This window comes from Theropithecus gelada, chromosome 18 (genome assembly GCF_003255815.1).
Source record: "Theropithecus gelada isolate Dixy chromosome 18, Tgel_1.0, whole genome shotgun sequence".
Taxonomy (NCBI): domain Eukaryota; kingdom Metazoa; phylum Chordata; class Mammalia; order Primates; family Cercopithecidae; genus Theropithecus; species Theropithecus gelada.
In genome coordinates this window covers 9135516-9156096 of record NC_037686.1, presented here as the reverse complement: position 1 = coordinate 9156096, position 20581 = coordinate 9135516, and the positions used below count along the sequence as shown (strand labels likewise).

General features: G+C 38.3%; 1 protein-coding gene across 2 annotated transcripts in view; it reads right to left on the bottom strand.

Moving 5' to 3' along the window:
• The window catches only part of DLGAP1 (DLG associated protein 1), a 960906-nt gene that overhangs the window by 639460 nt on the left and 300865 nt on the right, over window positions 1-20581 (bottom strand). For both annotated transcript variants that reach the window (XM_025365244.1, XM_025365243.1), the window contains exon 2: window positions 11268-11374. The gene's annotated coding sequence lies outside the window, so the exon portion shown is untranslated. The remainder of the gene's footprint in view (window positions 1-11267; window positions 11375-20581) is intronic.

The window sequence follows — 20581 nt, the reverse complement described above, 5'->3', positions numbered from 1 at the left end:
ATAACCTTCCTTTTTTAATAGCTTTTGTCTTGAAAGCTATTTGGATATAAGTATAGCTACTCCTGCATTTTTTTAGATTCCGTTTGCATTGAATATCTTTTTCCATCCCTTTAGTTTTAGTTTATGTGTGTCTTTATAGGTGAAATATTTTCCTAGTAGGCAACAGATAATGGGTCTTGTCTTTTATCCACTCAGTCACTCTGTCTTTTGACTGGCAAGTTAAATCCACTTACTTTCAATGTTATTATTGATAAGTAAGGATTTACTCTTGCCATTTTTATTACCTGTGTTCTGGGTGTTTTGGGATCATTTCTTACTTCTTTCCTTTTTCCTGTCTTCTGGATCAGTGAAGGTGAATTTCTCTGGTGTTATGTTTTAAATTCTTCCTTTTTATTTTGTGTATTTGTTGTATGCTTTTTGTTTTGAGGTTACCATTGAGGCTTGCAAATATCTTGTAACCCATTATTTTAAACTGATGACAACTTAACGCTGATTGCATAAACAAAGAATCAAACTAACAAATAACCAAAGAGAAAATGAATAAAAACTCTACACTTTTACTTTGTCCCCCCACTTTTAACCTTTCTTCTGCCTATTTATATGTTATTGTACTGTCTATATCCTGAAAAGTTGTTGTCGTGGTTATTTTTTGATTGATTCATCTCTTAGTGTTTCTAGTCAAGATAGGAATAGTTTACACACCACAATTCCAGTGTTGTAATATTCTGTGTTTTTCTGTGTACTTACTTTTACTGGTAAGTTTTGCACCTTTAGGTGATTTATTCTTGCTCATTAAAGTCCTTTTCTTTTGGATTAAAGAACTCCCTTTAGCATTTCTTGTAAGACAGGTCTGGTGATAAAATCCTTTATCTTCTGTTGTTATGGAAAAGTGTTTCTCCTTCATATTTGAAGGATATTTTTGCTGGATATATTATTCTAGAATAAAAGCATTTTTCCTTCAGTACTTTAAATATGTCATGCTGCTCTCTCCTGGCCTATAAGGTTTCCACTGAGAAGTCTGCTGCCGGATATACTGATCCATTGCATGTCATTTGCTTTTTGCTCTTGAGGCTTTTAGGATCCTTTCGTTATGCTTGACCTTTGGAAGTTTGATTACTAAAGGTCTTGAGGTAGTCTTCTTTGGGTTAAATCTGCTTGGTGTTCTATATGCTTCTTGTACTTGAATATTTATATCTTTCTCTATGTTTGGGAAGTTCTCTGTTATTATCCCTTTGAATAAACTTTCTACCTTGATTTCTATATCTATGTTCTCTTTAAGGCTGATAACTCTGTAACTCTTAGATTTTCTTTTTTGAGACTATTTTCTAGATCTTGTGGGCATACTTCATTCTTTTCTATTCAGTTTTTCCCAAGATTTCAAATGAATAATTTATTAGGTGAAAATAAGGTTACAGAGACTAAGCAGACACACCAAAGATGGCTAATAAGGACATGTAGAAGTTCTGAAAATGATCTGAGATAACTTTTGAAAATGCACATGTTTATAGCCCAAACCTACTACTTTAGAAAACCCTGGAAAACAGAGGAATACACAAGCATGCATTCCACCTTTACATGACACCATTCCATGTCATATAGCCTCTGGAAACTCCACTATATGCTCATTAAGTATGAAGTTTTGGCAAATGAAATCTTAAAGTCTTAATATTATGAAAAGAGTTTTGACCTTCTGTACTCCCTGAAAAATACTGGAGATCCCCATGAAACCACATTTTGAGTACTGGTATCACCACACTTTTGGGTGTTTAAGCATCACCTGTATTCATTCTTCTTTTGTCCTTTCTGACTATTTTCAAATAGCCTGTCCTCAATCTCCCTAATTCTTTCTTCTGCTTGATCAATTCTGCTGGTAAGAGACTCTGATGCATTCTTCAGTATATCAATTGCACTTTTCAACTCCAGAATTTCCGTTTGATTCTCTTTAATGATTTCAGTCTCTTTGTTAAATGTATCTGATGGTATTCTAAATTCCTTCTCTGTTTTATCTCGAAATTTGTCGAGTTTCCTCAAAACAGCTATTTTGAATTCTCTGTTTGAAAGGTCACATGTCTCTGTATCTCTAGGATTGGTCCCTGGTGACTTATTTAGTTCGTTCAGTGCTGTAATATATTCCTGGATGGTTTTGATGTTTGTGATTGTTCATTGGTGTCTGAGCATTGAAGAATTAAGTACTTATTGTAGTCTTCACAGTCCTTTTTAAAAATAATTCTTGTCAAGTTCCATCTTTTTATTGCATAGTCAAATGTCCTTCAACAATCTTACCATTTAAACAAATACTCAAAAATTGCAAGTTGTAATAAGCTCTATTAAACTATTGTAATCTGTTTTCTAAGGAGATTATTCTATCATTCAAAAATAACATTTATGTTTCTTTCAGAGAGTACTTAATATGTCATTTTATTAAAAATGTCAATATTAGTAATAATTGCCCATGAAGAAATAACTCTTCTATTGTGAAGGTCTGGGTAGTCCAGTTAACAACATTACCACCCAACACAATATATATACATATCTATATCTATCTATATCTCATAAGGCTTGAGATAGCCTCATCAGTAAGATTCTCATCTTGATAGTGATAGGTCTCTGAGACATGAAAAATAAACACAGTATTCCACAAATAGATTTTAGCATCTCATAGATGTCTGAAAAAAATCAAGTTATCAAATAGCAATAGAACTTTTTAGCTTCTAAATTATTTCTGACATAAAAAGTATAGAACAGCGAAATAGTAAGATCTATCTCAGAACACATGAACTTGAGAGGATTTGTAGAATATTAAAATAGAAAAATAGCCAACAGGATTAAAAGGCTTGTTTGTACCTGTCCTTCTTTGGAAGGCTCTCCAGGTATTGGTATTCAGAAGTATTTGAGTGTTATGAACTAAGTTTATTTTGTCACTACGGGCATATCTGTATTAGGGAGCACCCCAAGCCCCGCAATGCAAGAGCAGAATCATAGAAGTACTGCCTTGGTGGTCTCGGAAAAGATCAGGAAAAATTTTCTAGACTGCCAGGCAAAGACTCTTCTTCTCCTCTCTTACTTTCTCCCAAACAGAGTCTTTCTCTCTGCTGAGCTGCCTGGAGCTGGGAGAGAGGTGATACAAGCTCACCTGTGGTCACCACCACTGGGACTGTGCTGGGTCAGACCTGAAGCCAGCATGGTATTGGGTCTCGTCCAAGGCTCCCACTAACCACTGCCTGGCTACTACTTAAATATTTGCTCAAGGCCCTAGGGCTCTACAATCAGCAGGTAGCAAAGCCAGCTAGGTTTGTATCCTACCCTTCAGGACAGCAAGTTCCCCTTTGTCCTGGGGAGGTCTAGGGACACGATCCAAGAGCCAGGGCCTGGAGTCAGATACTTTAGAAATCAACCTGATGCCCTATTGTACTGCAGCTGAGCTGGTACTCACAAGTCAAAGTCCTTCCCACTGTTCCCTCCCTTTTTCACAAGCAGAAGAACCTCTCTCCATGGCCACCCACTGTCCAAGGCCCATGATGAGTACTGCCAGGGTACTGCTGATGGTCACTTAAGGTCCAAGGGCTCTTGAGTTAGCTTGTGGTGATTGCTACCAGGCCTGAGACTCACTCCTCAGGGCAGCAGACACCCTTCTGGCCCAGGGAAGGTCCAGAAATGCCAGTCAAGAGACAAGGCCTAGTATTGGGGACCCCAAGCCTGCTTGGTGTTCTACTCCACTGTGGGTGAGCTGGTGCCTATGGTGCAAGACAAAGTCCACTTTACTTTCCCCTCATTTTCTCAAGCAGAAATAGTCTCTACCCCTAGTCACCAAAACTGGGGATGTACTGGGTCACATGTGTATCTAGCACGGCTCTGAGTCACAACCAAGGCCCATGACAAGTGCTGCCTAGCTGCCACAGTTGAATATTCAGGACCCAAAGGCTCTTTACTCATCAAGTGATGAATTCTGCCAGGATTGGGTCCTTCCCTTTAAGGCAATGGATTCCTTTCTGGCCCAAGTTTTGTCTAGAAATGTCATGCAGTAGCTAGATCCTCAGGACTCTATCTGGCGTCCTAGCCTACTGTGGCTGTGCTGGTATCTAAGATGCAAGACAAAGTCCTCTTTACTCTTCCCTCTCCTCTCCTCAAGCAGAGGGAAGCAGTCTCCCTCTGGGTACGAGTTGTGTTGCCTGGTGCTGGGGGAGGGGAGGTGTAAGTACTTTCTTAGCTGTGTCAGCGGGTGTCCAACTAGATTGTGAGCACCACAAGCCCACTGGCTCTGAGTCCAGCACAGCACCAGGACTTGCCCAGGAATTGCAGTCCTTGTGGCCTAGACTAGCATTTAAGTTTATTTAGAACTCCAGAGCGCTTTAGCCCACAGTGGTGAGGCTTGCCAGAATTAGGGTACTGACTGTTGGGACAGACAATTCCCCTCTGGCTAGGACTAGTCTAAGTGCTGCCTTCCTGAGTGCTGGCTAAGTTCTGTCCCACATTGCTTTCCGCTGTGATAGGGCAGCCCTGAGTTCCTATGCAAAGTCCCACAATCACTGTGCTCTCCCTCCCCCAGGCAGACAGATTTCCTCTCTGAGCCACAAGGCCCCTGCTGGGAGACAGGCAAGGGGTGCTGTAGGCAATTCAACACTGTTTTTCAGTGCCTCTTTTAGTGATATGAAGTTAACACCAGGTACTGTGATCACTCACCTGATTTTTAGTTCTTATAAAGGTGATTTTTTGTGCAGATAGTTGCTTAATGTGGTGATCCTGCAGAGAGGATGACAGTGGAGGTGTCTATTCAGCCATCTCGCTCCACCTCCCCTACTATGCAATTTTGCTAATGTCTATTTTTTTTTAACATGGTATCAGTTTCTCTAACCTTAGTCTTTAAATAAATAAGACAGGTAAAAATTTTAGGTGAAAATTTCTAGCACATGATAAGAATATAGCAAAAAGAAAATAAATCCAGCCAATATGCCTTTTCTTCGTTTCTTATAATTCTTGTCAAGTTGTACCTTTGTACTGCATAGTCAAATGTTGTCCTTGAACATTCTTACAGTATAAACAAATACTCAAATATGTGATTTGTAATAAACTCTATTATACTCTTACTTTACAAATAAATTATTTCATCATCTAAAAATAACATCTATGTTTCTTTCAGAGTACTTAATAGGTCATTTTATTAAGAATGCCAATATCAGTAATAACTGCCTATAACTTTTCTATTGTGAAGGTCTTGGTTGCCCAATTAACAATGTCACCACCCACACAATATGTCTATATATTTACATATCTATATCTATCTGTATCTCCTAAGGTTTGAGACAGCCTTATCAGTATGATTATCATCCTGATAGTAATAGGACTCTGAGACATGACAAATAAACACAGTATTCTACAATTAGAGTTTGTATCTTAGAGATGTCTGAAAAAATCAAGGTATCAAATAGCAATAGCAGCTTTTAGTTTCTAAATTATTTCTGATATAAAAAGTATAGAATAGTGAAATAGTAAGATTTATCTCAGAACACATTAACTTAAGAGGATTTATAGAATATTAAAATAGAAAAATTGCCAACAGGATTAAATCCTGTGCTAAGATTGATGAAATATTCCAGCAAAACTTTATTGATCTACTCCTGTTAAGTAGGCAGCTTTGAATTTCTGCTGACAAGTACTGGGGTTAACCAATATCAAAATGACAACTGAAACTCAAAAACACATAAAATAAAAACAGAAAAGTATTCAATATCTGCATGAATCTCTTAGTAAATGAATCTTCTATTGACCAAAACTTTGATTTCTTTTGCCTCTGGGTATAAAGCTTCATCTGGCAAATTGGCTATGAAAATAATTTTTTGGAGAATGAGAAGAAAAAAATGAATAATTTTAGTCATTCTGAAATCAGTTAAAAATTGAGACCATATGAATGTTTATTCAGGTTAAACTTTTGCCTTGAAGAATCTTTATTTTAGTTTCTCCCCAACCCATGGCGAGATTGCAAGGCAGAAAACAAAATGTAAGTTGCAAACTTCATGCTTCACACTGAGAAATCACTCTTGATGAAAAAAGGCCCGGCTTGACACATGTAACCATCAGCAATGCATAGAACCAGAGCTATCCCGTGTAGATAGAAAAAGATGCTGAATTTTTCCACTAGCCTTTCAGTCTCAGATGACTAAATTATGGATACATTTTCTAAAGTGTGTTCATCTTTTAAAGTCCTAAATAAAAGTTTCTTACGCTTATAGAATTATGTTGGAAAAGAAGAGTATACAGTAATCTCCATTAACCTCCAAAACCGTGCTGGGATTCTGGTCAGCTTCTAGCCTGTATAGGTCTTTAAACCCACCAGATGCTGGATTTATTTTATACACTATCTCTGGTCTTTAAAGTGACCTTTCAGATAATAACACTGCCCCCGTTTTACAGATGAAGACACTAAAGTACATAGAGTGGCTCAGTCCATTCGCCATGTTCACACAGTTAATAAATGAAAGAGCTGAGTTTTGAACTCAAGTCTTTCTGAATCCCAAATCCTGCCTTTTCAACTCTGCTTTCAAGTATGTGCCCTTAGTTGACTGATTGACTCACTCATACTTTCGTGTTGGGTTTTAGGTAGGATTTCATATGATCTGTACCTTGAAATTGCAAGGTAAGGCACTAGAATGAATTCCAGGGGTTACTTATCCTAAACCCTTCTTTTTATAATGGAGGTAACTGAAGCCTAAGGACTAGCCAAGAACATACATCAAGGTAATAACAAAGTTGGGGCTAGGACATTTACGTTTTAATTAATATTTAAGCTTTACTATTAGTCAAGCCACAACATAAAATGAAAATTTTAATTTTCTCTTACAAAAGTGAATTATGAAATACATTTAAAAAAATAAATGTTCAAGCTTTCATATTATCCTCTGTTGTTGTTATTTATGCTAATATGTGATTACAGGCTTTTTCAAGAGTGCGTTCTGAGGTTGACTCCACTACAGAATACATAACAAAAAAAAAAGTGGAAACTGGGTTTAAAAACATACAAAATATATTTCACACTGAGCTCTAAAAGTAGGCATTGAGCCTAATTTCTGGAATAAATCAAAGAGTAGGCAGAAAACAGACAGAAGGAACAGTTATTTTAGCAAGAAAAGTAGGAAAAATTTACCAAGCCAATCATGGGATGATGCATGCAGATAAAAGATGTAGAGAGAAAATGTGCAACATTGACACATGAACACATTTGAATGCAAGAAAGCAAAAAAACCAGAAAGTATAATTGTCCTAAATGTGAATAAACATTCAAATTATGCTGCAGCTGCAAAATTTAAACTCAAGGAAAAGACATTTGCAAAAGAATTTATTAAATAGATGTGATTTGCTGGTTTCATACAACCAGTGGCTCTTTTACAAAGTAAAATGTACAATTTAGCTTGATATAAATGACATTTCCCCCGTTGTACTCAATCAAAGAGCAAAAAGTCTTTCGTGAGAGACTCTTTATTAAAGAGCACAATACTATGGATACTCAGATGCTTGGACTTTAACTACGTAGTGTGATTTCATCTAATAAAATGTCTTATATATTGAGTATGGGCTTATATAATAAGGTTTCTGTGTGAAGCAAAACCATCTTTCTCTATGGCACAAGTCAGAGTAGTTTCTTTGTAAGGAGTTAAGTTTCATGCTGAAACCAGTTCTTGGTTGCTAAACCTGTTCATCCATTCTTCCATCCATCCATCCATCCATCCATCCATCCATGCATCCATTCATCCATCCATCCTTTATCCATCCAATAGATATTATATTTGTGGGTCTACAAAGTCTATGACACAGTAAAGGATATAAAAATGCATCAAAAATCTTACTGTTGGGAATTTTATGATATTAAGATGGTATCTGACCAGAAGACTCAGAGCTTATTATTAAACTAACACACCTACCCACAATGGTGATGTTGGTAAGGAAGACCTTTCATTGTGATCAGTCTTTGACTCAAACTGTAACGCAGAAATTGTAGTGCCAGCCTGGATCATTTAGTTTACAGAGTGGTTCTCCAAGTTAAGGTCTCATGGAACAGCAGATCAGCATCATCTGGGAACATGTTAGAAATGCACATTCTTGGGCCTCACTCCAGAACAGAGGTGTCCAAGGGAGAGAATACAGTTATGTGTTCTTAGTTTCTGTTTCTGGTTGGGCATGTAAAGTCCCATGCTTGTCTCTCTTTTCCATTTATCACTAGAGACAGAAACTAAAAGCCATGGCTTCAGGCTGCTAAAAGCCTAAACCAAAACAACAACAACAACAACAACAACAACAACAACAACAACACAATAAAGCGGGCTAGATAAGCTTGCTCTAGACCAATCTGTGTTTGAAAATCACAAAGCCTGGAAGGCTTGAAAAAAATCACAGCACTTACATTTCTACACAATGGGCTGGGCCACTGGTAAGTGAGGCCAAAGAATAAAAAAAATAAGTTTAACAACTTAGAGTGGCAGGTTTTAAATGCCTGCTTAAGAATTTAGATAATGATAGATTGGTAAATCAGAGAACATTTTCTGAGCAAAAAGCAGACATGATCAGAGCTGTGATTCTGGAAGACTCTGGAGGCAAAGGAGACAAGGGAGAGGTAAACTAATGAGGGGCAATACATGGTTCAGTTGAGAAGACACAGTAATTTTTCTTTCGTGATTCAGGAGGATGTCCAGCCTCAAATGAACGGGGGCCCTTCACTTGGTTTGCATGTCGTGGATCCTCTTCATCCCTAGTTTGATTCTGTCTGCTCTTTTTGGTATTTCTGACTAGCATCTGCCACGACTTTCCTGGTTTCTCTGCACTACCATTCTCCGCTGCCCTTTCTCCTGTCCCCTCCACTCTCATTTCCTTCATGAGGAAATCTGCATGCAAATGCACATCACTTTAAGTGTTTGTTGTTGTCTGTTTTATTTTTAATAGCTGCTCCTTAGAGAGTTTATCAATTACATTCTTCCTCTGAGCATATGATCTTCTAGGTCACAACACAACCACAGGCTTTATCCAACTTTATTTTCAATCTGTTTAATGTCCTCATGTCAAAACAAAACAAAGAGGCTCTGATTCACCTTAATGTGCTAAATCTGTTTTGCCAGCTGACCATTCATCTAACATTATGCCCAGATATATATATAATTTCAGTCATGCATTTCACACAAACAGGGTTGTTTCCAAATAGGAAAGACAATAATTAAATTTTTGTGTATACACAGACACCTTCTTGTAAATGAACCAATATAAAGTGAGTAACAAATACAGCTATGATTAAATGTTGTTATGTTAATTCTGACTATTCCAAATGTTGGTCATAATTTGAATCTTATATAATGTCTCAAATATACACAGGGACTCAGATGCATTTCTCACTTAGCTGACACTATACCATTTACTGAAGATGGACAATTTATTAATGAAGAAGTTAGTTTCGAAACAGAACTCACCTGGATTCCATGATATTTAGGTATAATTATTTAATGTCTTTAAAACACAAAACTTTTTTTTCTTGGAGATATTTCATTTAGGAGAAAAATGCTGATATAGAATAAAGTAAAAGGAGGTGCAACAAACGCGGCTGGCTCCCTACATTATGTCCCTGGGTTCACTTTGGATGTCAGTCACAGCTGCAGGAGAGTCTCCTTGCCTTTGTAGGGAGGGATCTCTAACCCCCAGGTCATAGACTAATACTGGTTCATGGCCTGTTAGGAACTGGGTCGCAAAGCAGGAAAGTGAGCAGTGGAACAGCGTGCATTACGGCCTGAGCTCTACCTCTTGTGAGATCAGCGATGGCATTAGATTCTCATAGGAGCATGATCCCTATGTGAACTGTCCATGCAAGGAATCTAGGTATGTGCTCCTTATGAGAATCTAATTCGTGATGATCTAAGGTGCAACAGTTTTATCCCAAAACCATCTCCCCACCTCCCCACTCTGCCCATGGAAAAATTGTCTGCCATGAAACCGGTCCCTGGACCACTGCCTTTCAAGGTACACAAGTGACAATTGAGTGTCTTTCTGCTTTCTACCCATGCATGGCTGGCACAGCCCAGCATTGTGAGGGAATTCATGCCCCTCGGGGGGATACAAAACCAAGGGGAAAAAGTCAGTCAGTAAACCTCCTGCTGCACATCTTTCTAACAGAAATTTGGGCATCTGTACCCCTCTTGGGAGGAACCAAGTTCCCACTGTCTGCAGTGGTGGACTTGCTAACCCGCCTGCAATTTGGCCTGTGCTTCTTCCCTGATTCACTCTTCCTGCTTCTAACTCTTGATCTTTTGGGATCAGCTCCCTAATAAATTGCCATATCCAAGTCATTGTCTCAAGCAAGTAACCCAAACAAAGACAACAGCTTATTATTCAGCAGTATTAATCTCCTTCTGATCTGATACCACTTCTGTAGTATATTTGATTTATATGTGGTAAGACCCTTCTTTTTTTCTCCCTCCAAAACGACATAAAGAAAGGAGTAGAGATGATAGCAAGGACTCAAGTGTTTTCATTGCCCTTCTTTTCTTTTTCTTTTTCTTTTTTTTTTTTTGAGATGGAGTCTCCCTCTGTCACCCAGGCTGGAGTGCAGTGGCACAATCTCGGCTTACTGCAACCTCTGCCTTCCAGGTTCAAGTGATTCTCCTGCTTCAGTCTCCCAAGTAGCTGGGATTACAGGCACCTGCCACCACACCTGGCTAATTTTTGCATTTTTAGTGGAGAGGGGGTTTCACCATATTGGCCAGGCTGGTTTCAAACTCCTGACCTCAGGTGATCCACCCACCTCGGTCTCCCAAAGTGCTAGAATTACAGGCATGAGCCAGCGCGCCCTGCCATTCATTGCTTTTCTTAGCACACTTACATCATGTTGAACATGTCTGTGTGGATAAATGCAGATTTGTTCCATATGCTAAGAAAAGCTAATACTATGCCATTTACTTCCATAATTTCATGCCTAACCTACCAAACGCACAATATTTGGGTCCACAGATTTATATAAATGGCATTTGCCCAATATGCCATTCCAGATTAACAACAACAATGAAGATTAAACATATAAAATACATCTGGCCCAGATTCTGTACAGGTAGCTAGGAAGTTAAAAAAACACAGGTTTAAAATTCAACAGACTCTTAATATGTCTGGAAAGCATATGCCTGGAATATTTTGTGCAAATATACCATGCTATTACAAAATGTTTCATATAGGATAGCTGAAGAGGAGGCTGTTATTTAAGAAAGTGCTTCCTATACACGTAAGGGGAAAGGGGGCAATATTACCTTTGATTATCAATTGTCCATTTTCCTTGCTTCCGAGGTAGGAAAAGATCCAAACTGCAGGCTTTTTTTAACCTGATGTCACTCTGGGTATCTGATGTTCAAATGCTCTGAAACATAACAATGCAATAATTAGATGTAATAACTAGCCTGAAACAAAAAAGATGCTTAACAATGATCTCACAAGAACTGTTCTGACAGACATTATATTCAATGTTGTTAAGAAGAGAGTTTCACAGAAAATCTACATGGCCGTGTTCTTGCATGATGTCACACTGTATTTTTATGCTTTTCAGAAAAATAAAATCAATCACACAGAAAAAAAAAATGTTGCTGTAATAAATACGCTTGATATTCTACAATATACATTTCCTATCATTTATTTTCTTTAAAAAGCAATAAAATGCAAACATCAGTGATCCGATTCTGTAAGATATAGTATACATATGCGATTGTATTCACTTCCTGAGCATTATTTGTTTTAGCAACAGTACAACTAAGCCACTGTGACTTTAAAAAGGGCTAAAATGTATCATTTTTTCCCAGAGTGGTTCTTTTCACTCTGGGAAAAGAACCACAGGAGGATGCCAATCATGGCATAATATTCCCAAGTGTGCTACTAGGGACTTGCTGGTGCCTAAGTCAAGCCACTATCCTTAATTAGGACAAATACCTAATGCATGTGGGGCTTAAAACCTGGATGATGTGTTGATGGGTGCAGCAAACCACCATGGCACATGTACACCTATGTAACAAACCTGCACATTCTGTACATGTATCGCAGAACTTAAAGTAAAATAATAATATTTAAAAAATCCTTCCTTAGAAAAGTGACAAAATGGAACACATAACTGGACCCACATGTATGAACGAGGTAACTACTCCCGATCATATCATATGCTATATGGCTGAGCTATGAGTTTCCTTTCTGAAAAGTGACACAGAAAAGGACTTGGGTCACACGCGAAAATGATATGATGTTGAAAAGTGTAAGTAGCTGTAAAGGTCTGTTTCTATTTTTTTGTAAGCAATGTATCCTTTTGGATCTAGGTAGCATATTAAAATACTGTCAGAAGGGAATGAGAAAAATAATAAATCTAATAAGCAGAAATGTAGTGATATTCAGAATTGAGAACATAATTTGTATTTTTTTAACCTCCTAATTATTTATAAGAATTATAAAGAAATGAGTGTGGAATTCATTTTACAGAAGAGGAAGTAGATGTCAGAAGAGGTGATATGGCTCGATCAATTTTACGCAGTGAGTAGGCACAGAGGCAGAGGCAGAATTACGTCCCAGATGCTCTGTCTGGAAGTTCAGTCTCTTTAGAAACTCACATCTTGTTTCCAAAAAGAACACTGGACTTTCAAAAAGTTCAGGGCTAGTACAATTCTCTGCAGAACTTGTTAAAGCAATATTTTGAGACTGGCAAAACTGACAGGTATGAAAGTGCTGTGGTAAAAGGCAAGAACAGAAACATAACAGCCTCAGGTATTTGCATGATAATAACGCACAGGAGGAACACTTGACTTTCACATATACCTCTTTATCCATGCCATAGAAGACAAAAATGAGACTCCATCATCAAAAGCTTTTAGTTATACTTAAAAGATTATGAGCCCTGACTTATATACTATTATCCTGCTAAGTATTTTCAATATTCCATTAAACCAGGCAAGCTCTGAGTGGAATTTCTTCCCCACATATATGAGGACTAAGTAACTCAGGAGATAATGAAAAATTGTTAATTTCTAAAAATATATAGGACTGATCATTTATCCTTTCATAACTACTTATTGAGAATTGATTGTCTACTAGATAGTTCTCTTAATTTTCTTTGGAAACGAAGTGGAAAGATTATGTAATTTCTGAAAAAGACACCCAGAAACACAAGAAGAAATTCATTTTATTATAATTGGTTTTACAAGTTAGATAATTGTTAGGTAAACAAATATATTAATCACTAGGAGAGGTCTTAAATGTCATCTAGTCTAATGCTTCCCAAATGTAGCTGATCATCAGTCATCTGGAAATTTGCATTAAAATACAAATGATAGAATTTCATGCAAGATCGTTTAAATCAGAATATTTATGGGGAAGGAATCTGCATTTTGTAAATGCTCCCAGCTAATTCTCCTGATGAAGCAGGTTGGGAAACCTACCGATTCTGTCTGATTTCCTCATTAGATAGAGGACACTGAAACCAGAGAAGTGACTTGCCCAAGGCATTTGCTTCTGGTGACAGGACTGAGACTAAAATGCAGAACTCCTGATTCTCCTTTTTTTTCTTCTTTTCCTTACCCCAAGTGTCCCTCTTTTACTTTTTTCTTCCTGTTCTTTTTTTTTTAATCACCACATAATCAAGATTTAGCATCTGTAGCTGAGAAAGAACCAGAGTAAAAGAACAAGTACATTATAATTATTTGAGTATCAGAAGATTCAGGTATGTTTTCTCATTAGCAACCTCATTGAACTTACACAGAGGAAAGGTGAAAAACAGGAATTTGGACTTCAGCTATTCGATTCAATCACGTGCTTCCTACTCTTCCACTGTCTTTTTCTAGAATCAGCTACTTGGGAGTTGTCTGCTGAGTCCCTTTCTTTGGGGTCTGCCCAGCACTCCCCATCCTGCAGTTGTCAAAGGGGTCCTCGTACCTGGACATCCCTGATTGGACCAGGAGAGGTGTTTTTCCCAAACCAGGCCCATAGCTGGGACTGTGAGACTATAGCTCTGTCCAGGTTAAAGAGTGATGGGTAAATCACGGAGAAGGAAGAATGAAACAGACACACATGGAAGGTGGGACAAGAACTCTCTCAACTCATCTGCCTCCTGCTCCCTCTTTTTCATTTTTTCCTGTGGCTTTCATGAGCTCATGTATCCTTAAGAGATAAGGAGACGGAGTCTTGCTCTGTCATCCAGGCTGGCGTGCAGTGGTATGATCATAGCTCACTGCAGCCTCCAACTCCTGGGCTCAAGTGCTCTTCCTGCCTCAGCCTCCAGAGTAGCTGGGACTAGATGTGCACCACCACACCTGGCTATTTTTTTAATTTAATTTTTTGGTAGAGATAGAGTCTCTCCATGTTGCTCAGGCTGGTCTCAAACTCCTGGCCTCAAGTGATCCTCTTGCCTTGGCCTCCCCCTTTTTTAAAAAAAAAAAATTAAATTATTTATTTTTAAATTAATGTTTTTGGCTTAAGCTTGCTCAAGTTAGTTTATTTCTGTAACTCTGCAGCCAGAGTCAAGAAGGAAGAATAAAGCTCATATCATTCATTTTATATGTGTTACTCTATAAGCCAGTCACTTTAGCTACAGTATTCTAAGAGGCTTATTTAAAAACTATTGACTGAGAGTGTGGAGAAGGAAGAATACACACTACAAAGGTCTTGCATTTTATGGAATACCTATATTTTCATCAAATACATGTTTTGAAGTGTGATAAAGTGGAGAAGGTCCCAATCAGAAAGTCCTCTTTTCATCACAGATCTGATTCTTACAAAGTTTCTGACTTGTGAAAGTTACCTAGCCTCTCTCAGTTTTAATGTCCTTATTTGTAAAATACCTCCGGGCTAAGTTTAGTCAGGTTAGTATGAGGAACAAGGGAAAGCACTCATTCATTCTCTCATTCATTCATTCACCCCACCATTCTGCAAAGATTTATTGATCATATGCCAAGCACTATCTAGGGGATGAGAATACATTAGTGAACATTTCATTTTAGTGAAGACAAATAAACAGAAAGTAAATAATAAATGTAAAGCAGTAAATTATAGAGAAATTTAGAAGGTGAAACATGCTATAGATGTAAGAAATATAGACCAAGGGAAGAATATCAGAAGTATATGGGTAGGGAGGTATAGGGAGGGGAGGGGATTCCACCAAGAACGTGAGATTTGACCAAAAACTTGAGAGATGTGAGGGAGTGAGTCCCATGCCAGAGAAGGGTGCTCCAGGCAGAGGGAATGGCAGGGGTTATACTGCTAAGGTGGGAGTGTTCCTGGTTGGTTTTGGGACTGCAAGAAAGTCATGGGATAGAGTGAAGTGAGGGAGGAGATTAGTAAGTGTGTGCACAATTTACTTCTACAAATGCGCTGCCCATTGTGAACCATGTGGGAACTAATGAAAATAAGTCACAACAAATTGCATTATTTGAGCACTCTACAGTTCACATCATGCTTCTGTGTGGATTAGCTCACCCTGCTACCTGGAACGCATTTTCCTCCCAGGTCTTCTAAGGCACCGTGGGGAATAGTAGTGGGTACAGATAATACAAGGTAGTTCAACTACAATTGCTAACCTCATAGACTTTTCTCCCACAGTTGCCATTTAGTGTATTTTCTGAATATAAGGATGTGTATATTTGCTCTTCCGAAGTAGTGAATAAGGAATTCATTAAGCTGAAAGTATGCACTGAAAAGTGAGTATATGTATATTAAAAGATGTATGTCCGGCAATTCAGTACTTAGACAAGCTTATGAGCAAAGATGAGTTGTTATGAATTTGTAACATTAAACATGGTGGGGCAGGAGGGTGCTGTGGGGAGGTGGAGGAAGGAGTGGGTCAGGATGGCTCATGGCTTTTCAGCTTTTACTCTGAGAGTGAAAAGGGGGCCATGGCAGGAGTTTGAGCTTGCAGTCGGCATGGCTTATGTTTCAAAACCTCATCCTGGCTGCTGGTTTGGAATAGTACCTAGGAGAGGTCAGGATGCAGGTAGCTGGAAAGCTTGTGAACCATCCAGAGAGAGGCAGCATTTGCTCTGACTCAGGTGGGGTTGAGGAGCAGTCAGATCCATGCTGAACTTGTTTGGAAGCAAAAGTTGACAGGACCTCTTGATGGATTGGGTGATTAGGGTGAGAAAATAAAGAGACAACAATGACCCGAAGATTTGTGGCCTAAGCAACTGGAAGAGTGACCTCGATGTCGCTTGAGATGAGAAATGCTGAGGCTAGAGCAGGCTTTTTAGGGAAAGCTAATGCGCTCAGTCTGGCCATATTGATTGAACGATCAGTGCCAACTGTACTTGCCGCATAGGCGGTTGGATATACAAGACTGGAACGTGGGAGAGAGTCTGGGCTGGAGTCTGTGTTAGAAGCTTTCTGGTACAGCATAGGTCATTGATAGTATTTCTATTTCCACCACCACAGATGATTATATAAGGGTTAAATAAAATAATATTTGTAACGCACAGTACCTGGTATGTAACAGGAATGCAACATATTTTAATTCCCTTCTGTTTCCTGCCTTTATTTAAAAATATATCTTTTTCTACCGACCATTAGATTATGTTTATCTTTCTGTGAAAAAAAATCAATTTTTGCAAGACACAATATCATACTTTACATTTTGGCAGTCCTTTTTAAAACAAAGGGAAATAATCTCCTGATAAAATGTTGACAATCGCACTCAGTAAGTCATAAAAGAGAAGTTCCAGGAAGCAAGGTAAAGTTTTGTTTGGATAGGAGCTGAAAGGTCTAAAGAGAAAGTGAAAACTGAACAGATATAAATCTATAGACCTAAGAAAACCCTAAACTTTTCTCAGATCTCCCTGGATTTCTTTGGACATAGACCTTGTCTTTTTACTTTATCTTCTAGCAGTTAAGAATTTTTCTTTTAGCGATGATTAATAGTCCGGTAAGATGAAGAACAGGCAGAAATATGAGAAAGATGATCATGTAAACCATAGGGCCGAGTGCACAGCTGAGGAGGAACATTTCTGAAAGGTATGGATGGCTGAGAAACTCTGGAAGTTCTAGGGTGAAATCTTTAAAGTCTACAATCGTATCTTTAAAATGAGTTTCTTGATTTATAAATGCCTCTTTCACAGAACAAATTTTAAACTAGAAACCATCTGTGTTTAAATCCTGTTTTACAGATGAAGTTTATGAAAACTAGAGGGGGATGTGGCTTGTCTGAGATCATGGACCACTAAGATCAGAGGTAGGACTGGGCCCTCAGCCCTCTTAACTCTGGGTGGTTCTTTGCACACAAATAGTTTCTCTTAAGTTGTTTTACCCAACTCCCTGTTTTATGTAATAAGCATCATTTCTTTTAAACCTCACATTTGATCTTAAATTTTACTTAAATTTTACCTTATTGTCCATAAACTATTATGTAGGTTTGAAAACAATGGTAAACTATCCATGTGCTTCACTCCAGCAGATCTTAGAAATAAAGTCCAGAATGAGGTCTGCATTTATTCTGTGACTTTCCATGCGTCTGAGACAGCATTAGTTCACATCATAAAAGACTAGTCAGTTTCCATATTCTTTGCAAATCACTTGGCTAATTGGTTCCTCATTTGTGTATAAGAAATTTCAAGGCAGGCTGGATTCATGGGTGTGTGACCCATGCAGCTTCAGAGGGAGGACCCTAGGCTCAGAAAAGCTCTGTGCTTTGTTCAATGATTTTAGTAGTTGAACCAGTGTTTTGTGGGCAAAGTCCAATGGGACAGTGAGCATCAAGGGAGCAGGGGCTGTCTGCACATGCTGCACACGCTCAGCCATTCTGCACTGCTCATTCACACATGGTGTGCATAATGGTGAATTCTGGGGGATGCACAATTCATGGGAGTTTGGTGAGTTTCAACATGAGAGCACGAGTAAGTGTGTTATGTCTATGAGTAAGTGGGGAAGCTGGCAGCCTCAAGGGACCACGCTTGCCACTGGAACCAGAACTTCTTTCAAACTTAGCAAGAAGGCAAAGGGTTCTAAGAAACACAGATGACCACGGGAGCCTATTGCATACTTTCTTCCTTCAATAATTCCCTGTATCAGCCAACCGCTTATGCTGAAAATGAAGACATACAAAGAGAGAGAAAGAAAGAGCAAACCACAGATCTTTTTCTTGCAATCCTTTCTTACTCATAAGTCAAAGGGAGAGAGTGTATCCAGAAATGAAATACAAACAGTTATTTAAGTCTTGTATATCATTTCCACTGTTTGGGTAAGGATGGCATACATATGTACAATCTATGAAATACCTAATTTTTGCTGATTCTGCATGCAAAGTAACTATTCTTATATTTGTACTGCATAATACAAAGTGAATGGTAAAATTTGTGTTAAAAATTTATACTTTTGTTTTTTCTTTCCTTGGAATAACATGAAATAGCAAATAAAAACTAGCAGAAAAAGTCAAGAGAGGAATGGTAGAAGAAAGGACAGTTTTATACATTATCACCTTTAATGACCCTTTGTTCCTGCTTTCTGAATAAGGGACCTGCATTTTCACTTTGCCCTGGGCCCTGCAAATTATGTAGCCATTAACACTCACCCTGATGTTATGAACTGGTACACACGCTAGCAAGTGCTTCCAGCATTATTAACTTACAGCTTAAGTATTACATAGAGAACTTTGGAAATAGAACACCTTCTTTTGAAAATTCTAGTACAACTGCAAACTGAATTAATCTGCTCTCTCTTCTCCTCAATGTCTTGTCTCATTTTCCAACTGACTTCTTGGACATTTGACCAAAGTCCCCCAGCTCATAATTTAATTTGATTTCTAATTTAACTTAGTTTTAATCTTCCATTTGAAATGCCACTGCCCTCAAGTTCAAATATTCAGCTGGGGAAGAGAGAAAAGTCAGTGATAAAAGAAATTTGGTCTAAGGTGTGAATAATGAAAATAATTGATACTTTAGAGGGATATTAAGGTAAGCATATGTCCAAACTCATCGGATTGCATATATTGAGTATGTACAGCTTTTTGTATTCAGTCATACCTCAATAAAGCTGTTTTTTTAAAAAAGAACCGCTTGTTAAGCCTAGATGACCTTAATAAGTCATAAACAATGTTTTAAAGGAAGAAAACTTTGTATTATTCTCTGCTAAGAAGGCCCTTCTACCCTAATCCATTTGAAAGAATGAGCAGTCGCCTGTTTCTGAACAATTGCACATTATTTATTTAAAGACGATGTAATGTGCACATAGTACCTTGCTGCCCAGCTGGTCTCCTGTCCTCAACTCTCCTCTCCCATCCATCCTCCAAGTAGCTGCCAGAGAGTCCTTCTAAAATACTATACAGACTAAACCTGACCGGCTTAAACTCAATCAATTGCTTGCAGGGTCTGATACAATCTCCCTGGTCAGGAAGTCAGTGCCCTTCATGATCTGGCCCTGAAACTCTCCTTTCCTTCTCTTGACACTGTCAACTCCAACAGAACCAAACTGCTTTTTTGAACTCAACCTCTGGCTTTGGAATCATTGTCCATGGACAAAGCCTTTGAATCTTTGCTGTTCTCCTCTTCTTTGCCCGGCAAACTCCTACTCATCCTTCATGACTATACCAAAAATTAAGTCTCTTCTCTGCAGTCCTTTCTTCACTCTTTTCCTATTTATCTGTTTTTCTCAGTAGAATGAAAGCTCCCCACGGAATGAACCTATGTTGTTCATCTGATATCTTTGGCACCCAAACTCAAGTTGGGCACATTGTAGATACTACACAGATGTGGGTTGAATGTAAAAAACAAAATGAAGTAATGTGTACTCAAACATAACCAAGTATTTTCCAGTTAATTGAAAAGGGCCTTTCAATCATGAAATATATAGGTTTATTACATTTCTTTAAAGTTCACCAAAAAGAAAAGCACTTTAAAATGTGTAGTGCTAGTTGGAAACTTAGTCTCCATTCTCGTTTATACTTATTTTTGGTCCGTGTTCTTCCCTCTTGTCTTTATATCTCAGTCTGCCTGTGGAAACTTGGTAGCGTCAGGAATTTGGCTAAAGGACTCTGCTGAAATGTTAAGGTACTGCCTCCCACACCAACTCACTTCTTCGCAAAGAAGATGATTTTCGGATCCTCCATGAACAGAAAGTGCGTAATGACTCATTGTGATATCACAACTGTTGCCTTGTTGCAAAAAGATTGACAATTTATTTACAACTAAGATATTGCACTATTTGGCAGTATCTTTTTTTAAATTATACTTTCTAAGTTCTAGGGTACATGTATACAACGTGTAGGTTTGTTACATATGTATACATGTGCCATATTGGTGTGCTGCACCAACTAATTTGTCATTTACATTAGGTGTATCTGCTAATATTCTCCCTCCCCCGGCTCCCTACCCCACAACAGGTCCCAGTGTGTGATGTTCCCCACACTGTGTCCAAGTGTTCTCATTGTTCAATTCCCACCTATGAGTGAGAACATGTGGTGTTTGGTTTTCAGTCCTTGCGATAGTTTGCTGAGAATGATGGTTTCCAGCTGCATCCATGTCCCTACAAAGGACATCAACTCATCCTTTTTTATGGCTGCATAGTATTCCATGGTGTATATGCCACATTTTCTTTTTTTTTTTTTTTTTTTTTTTTTTTG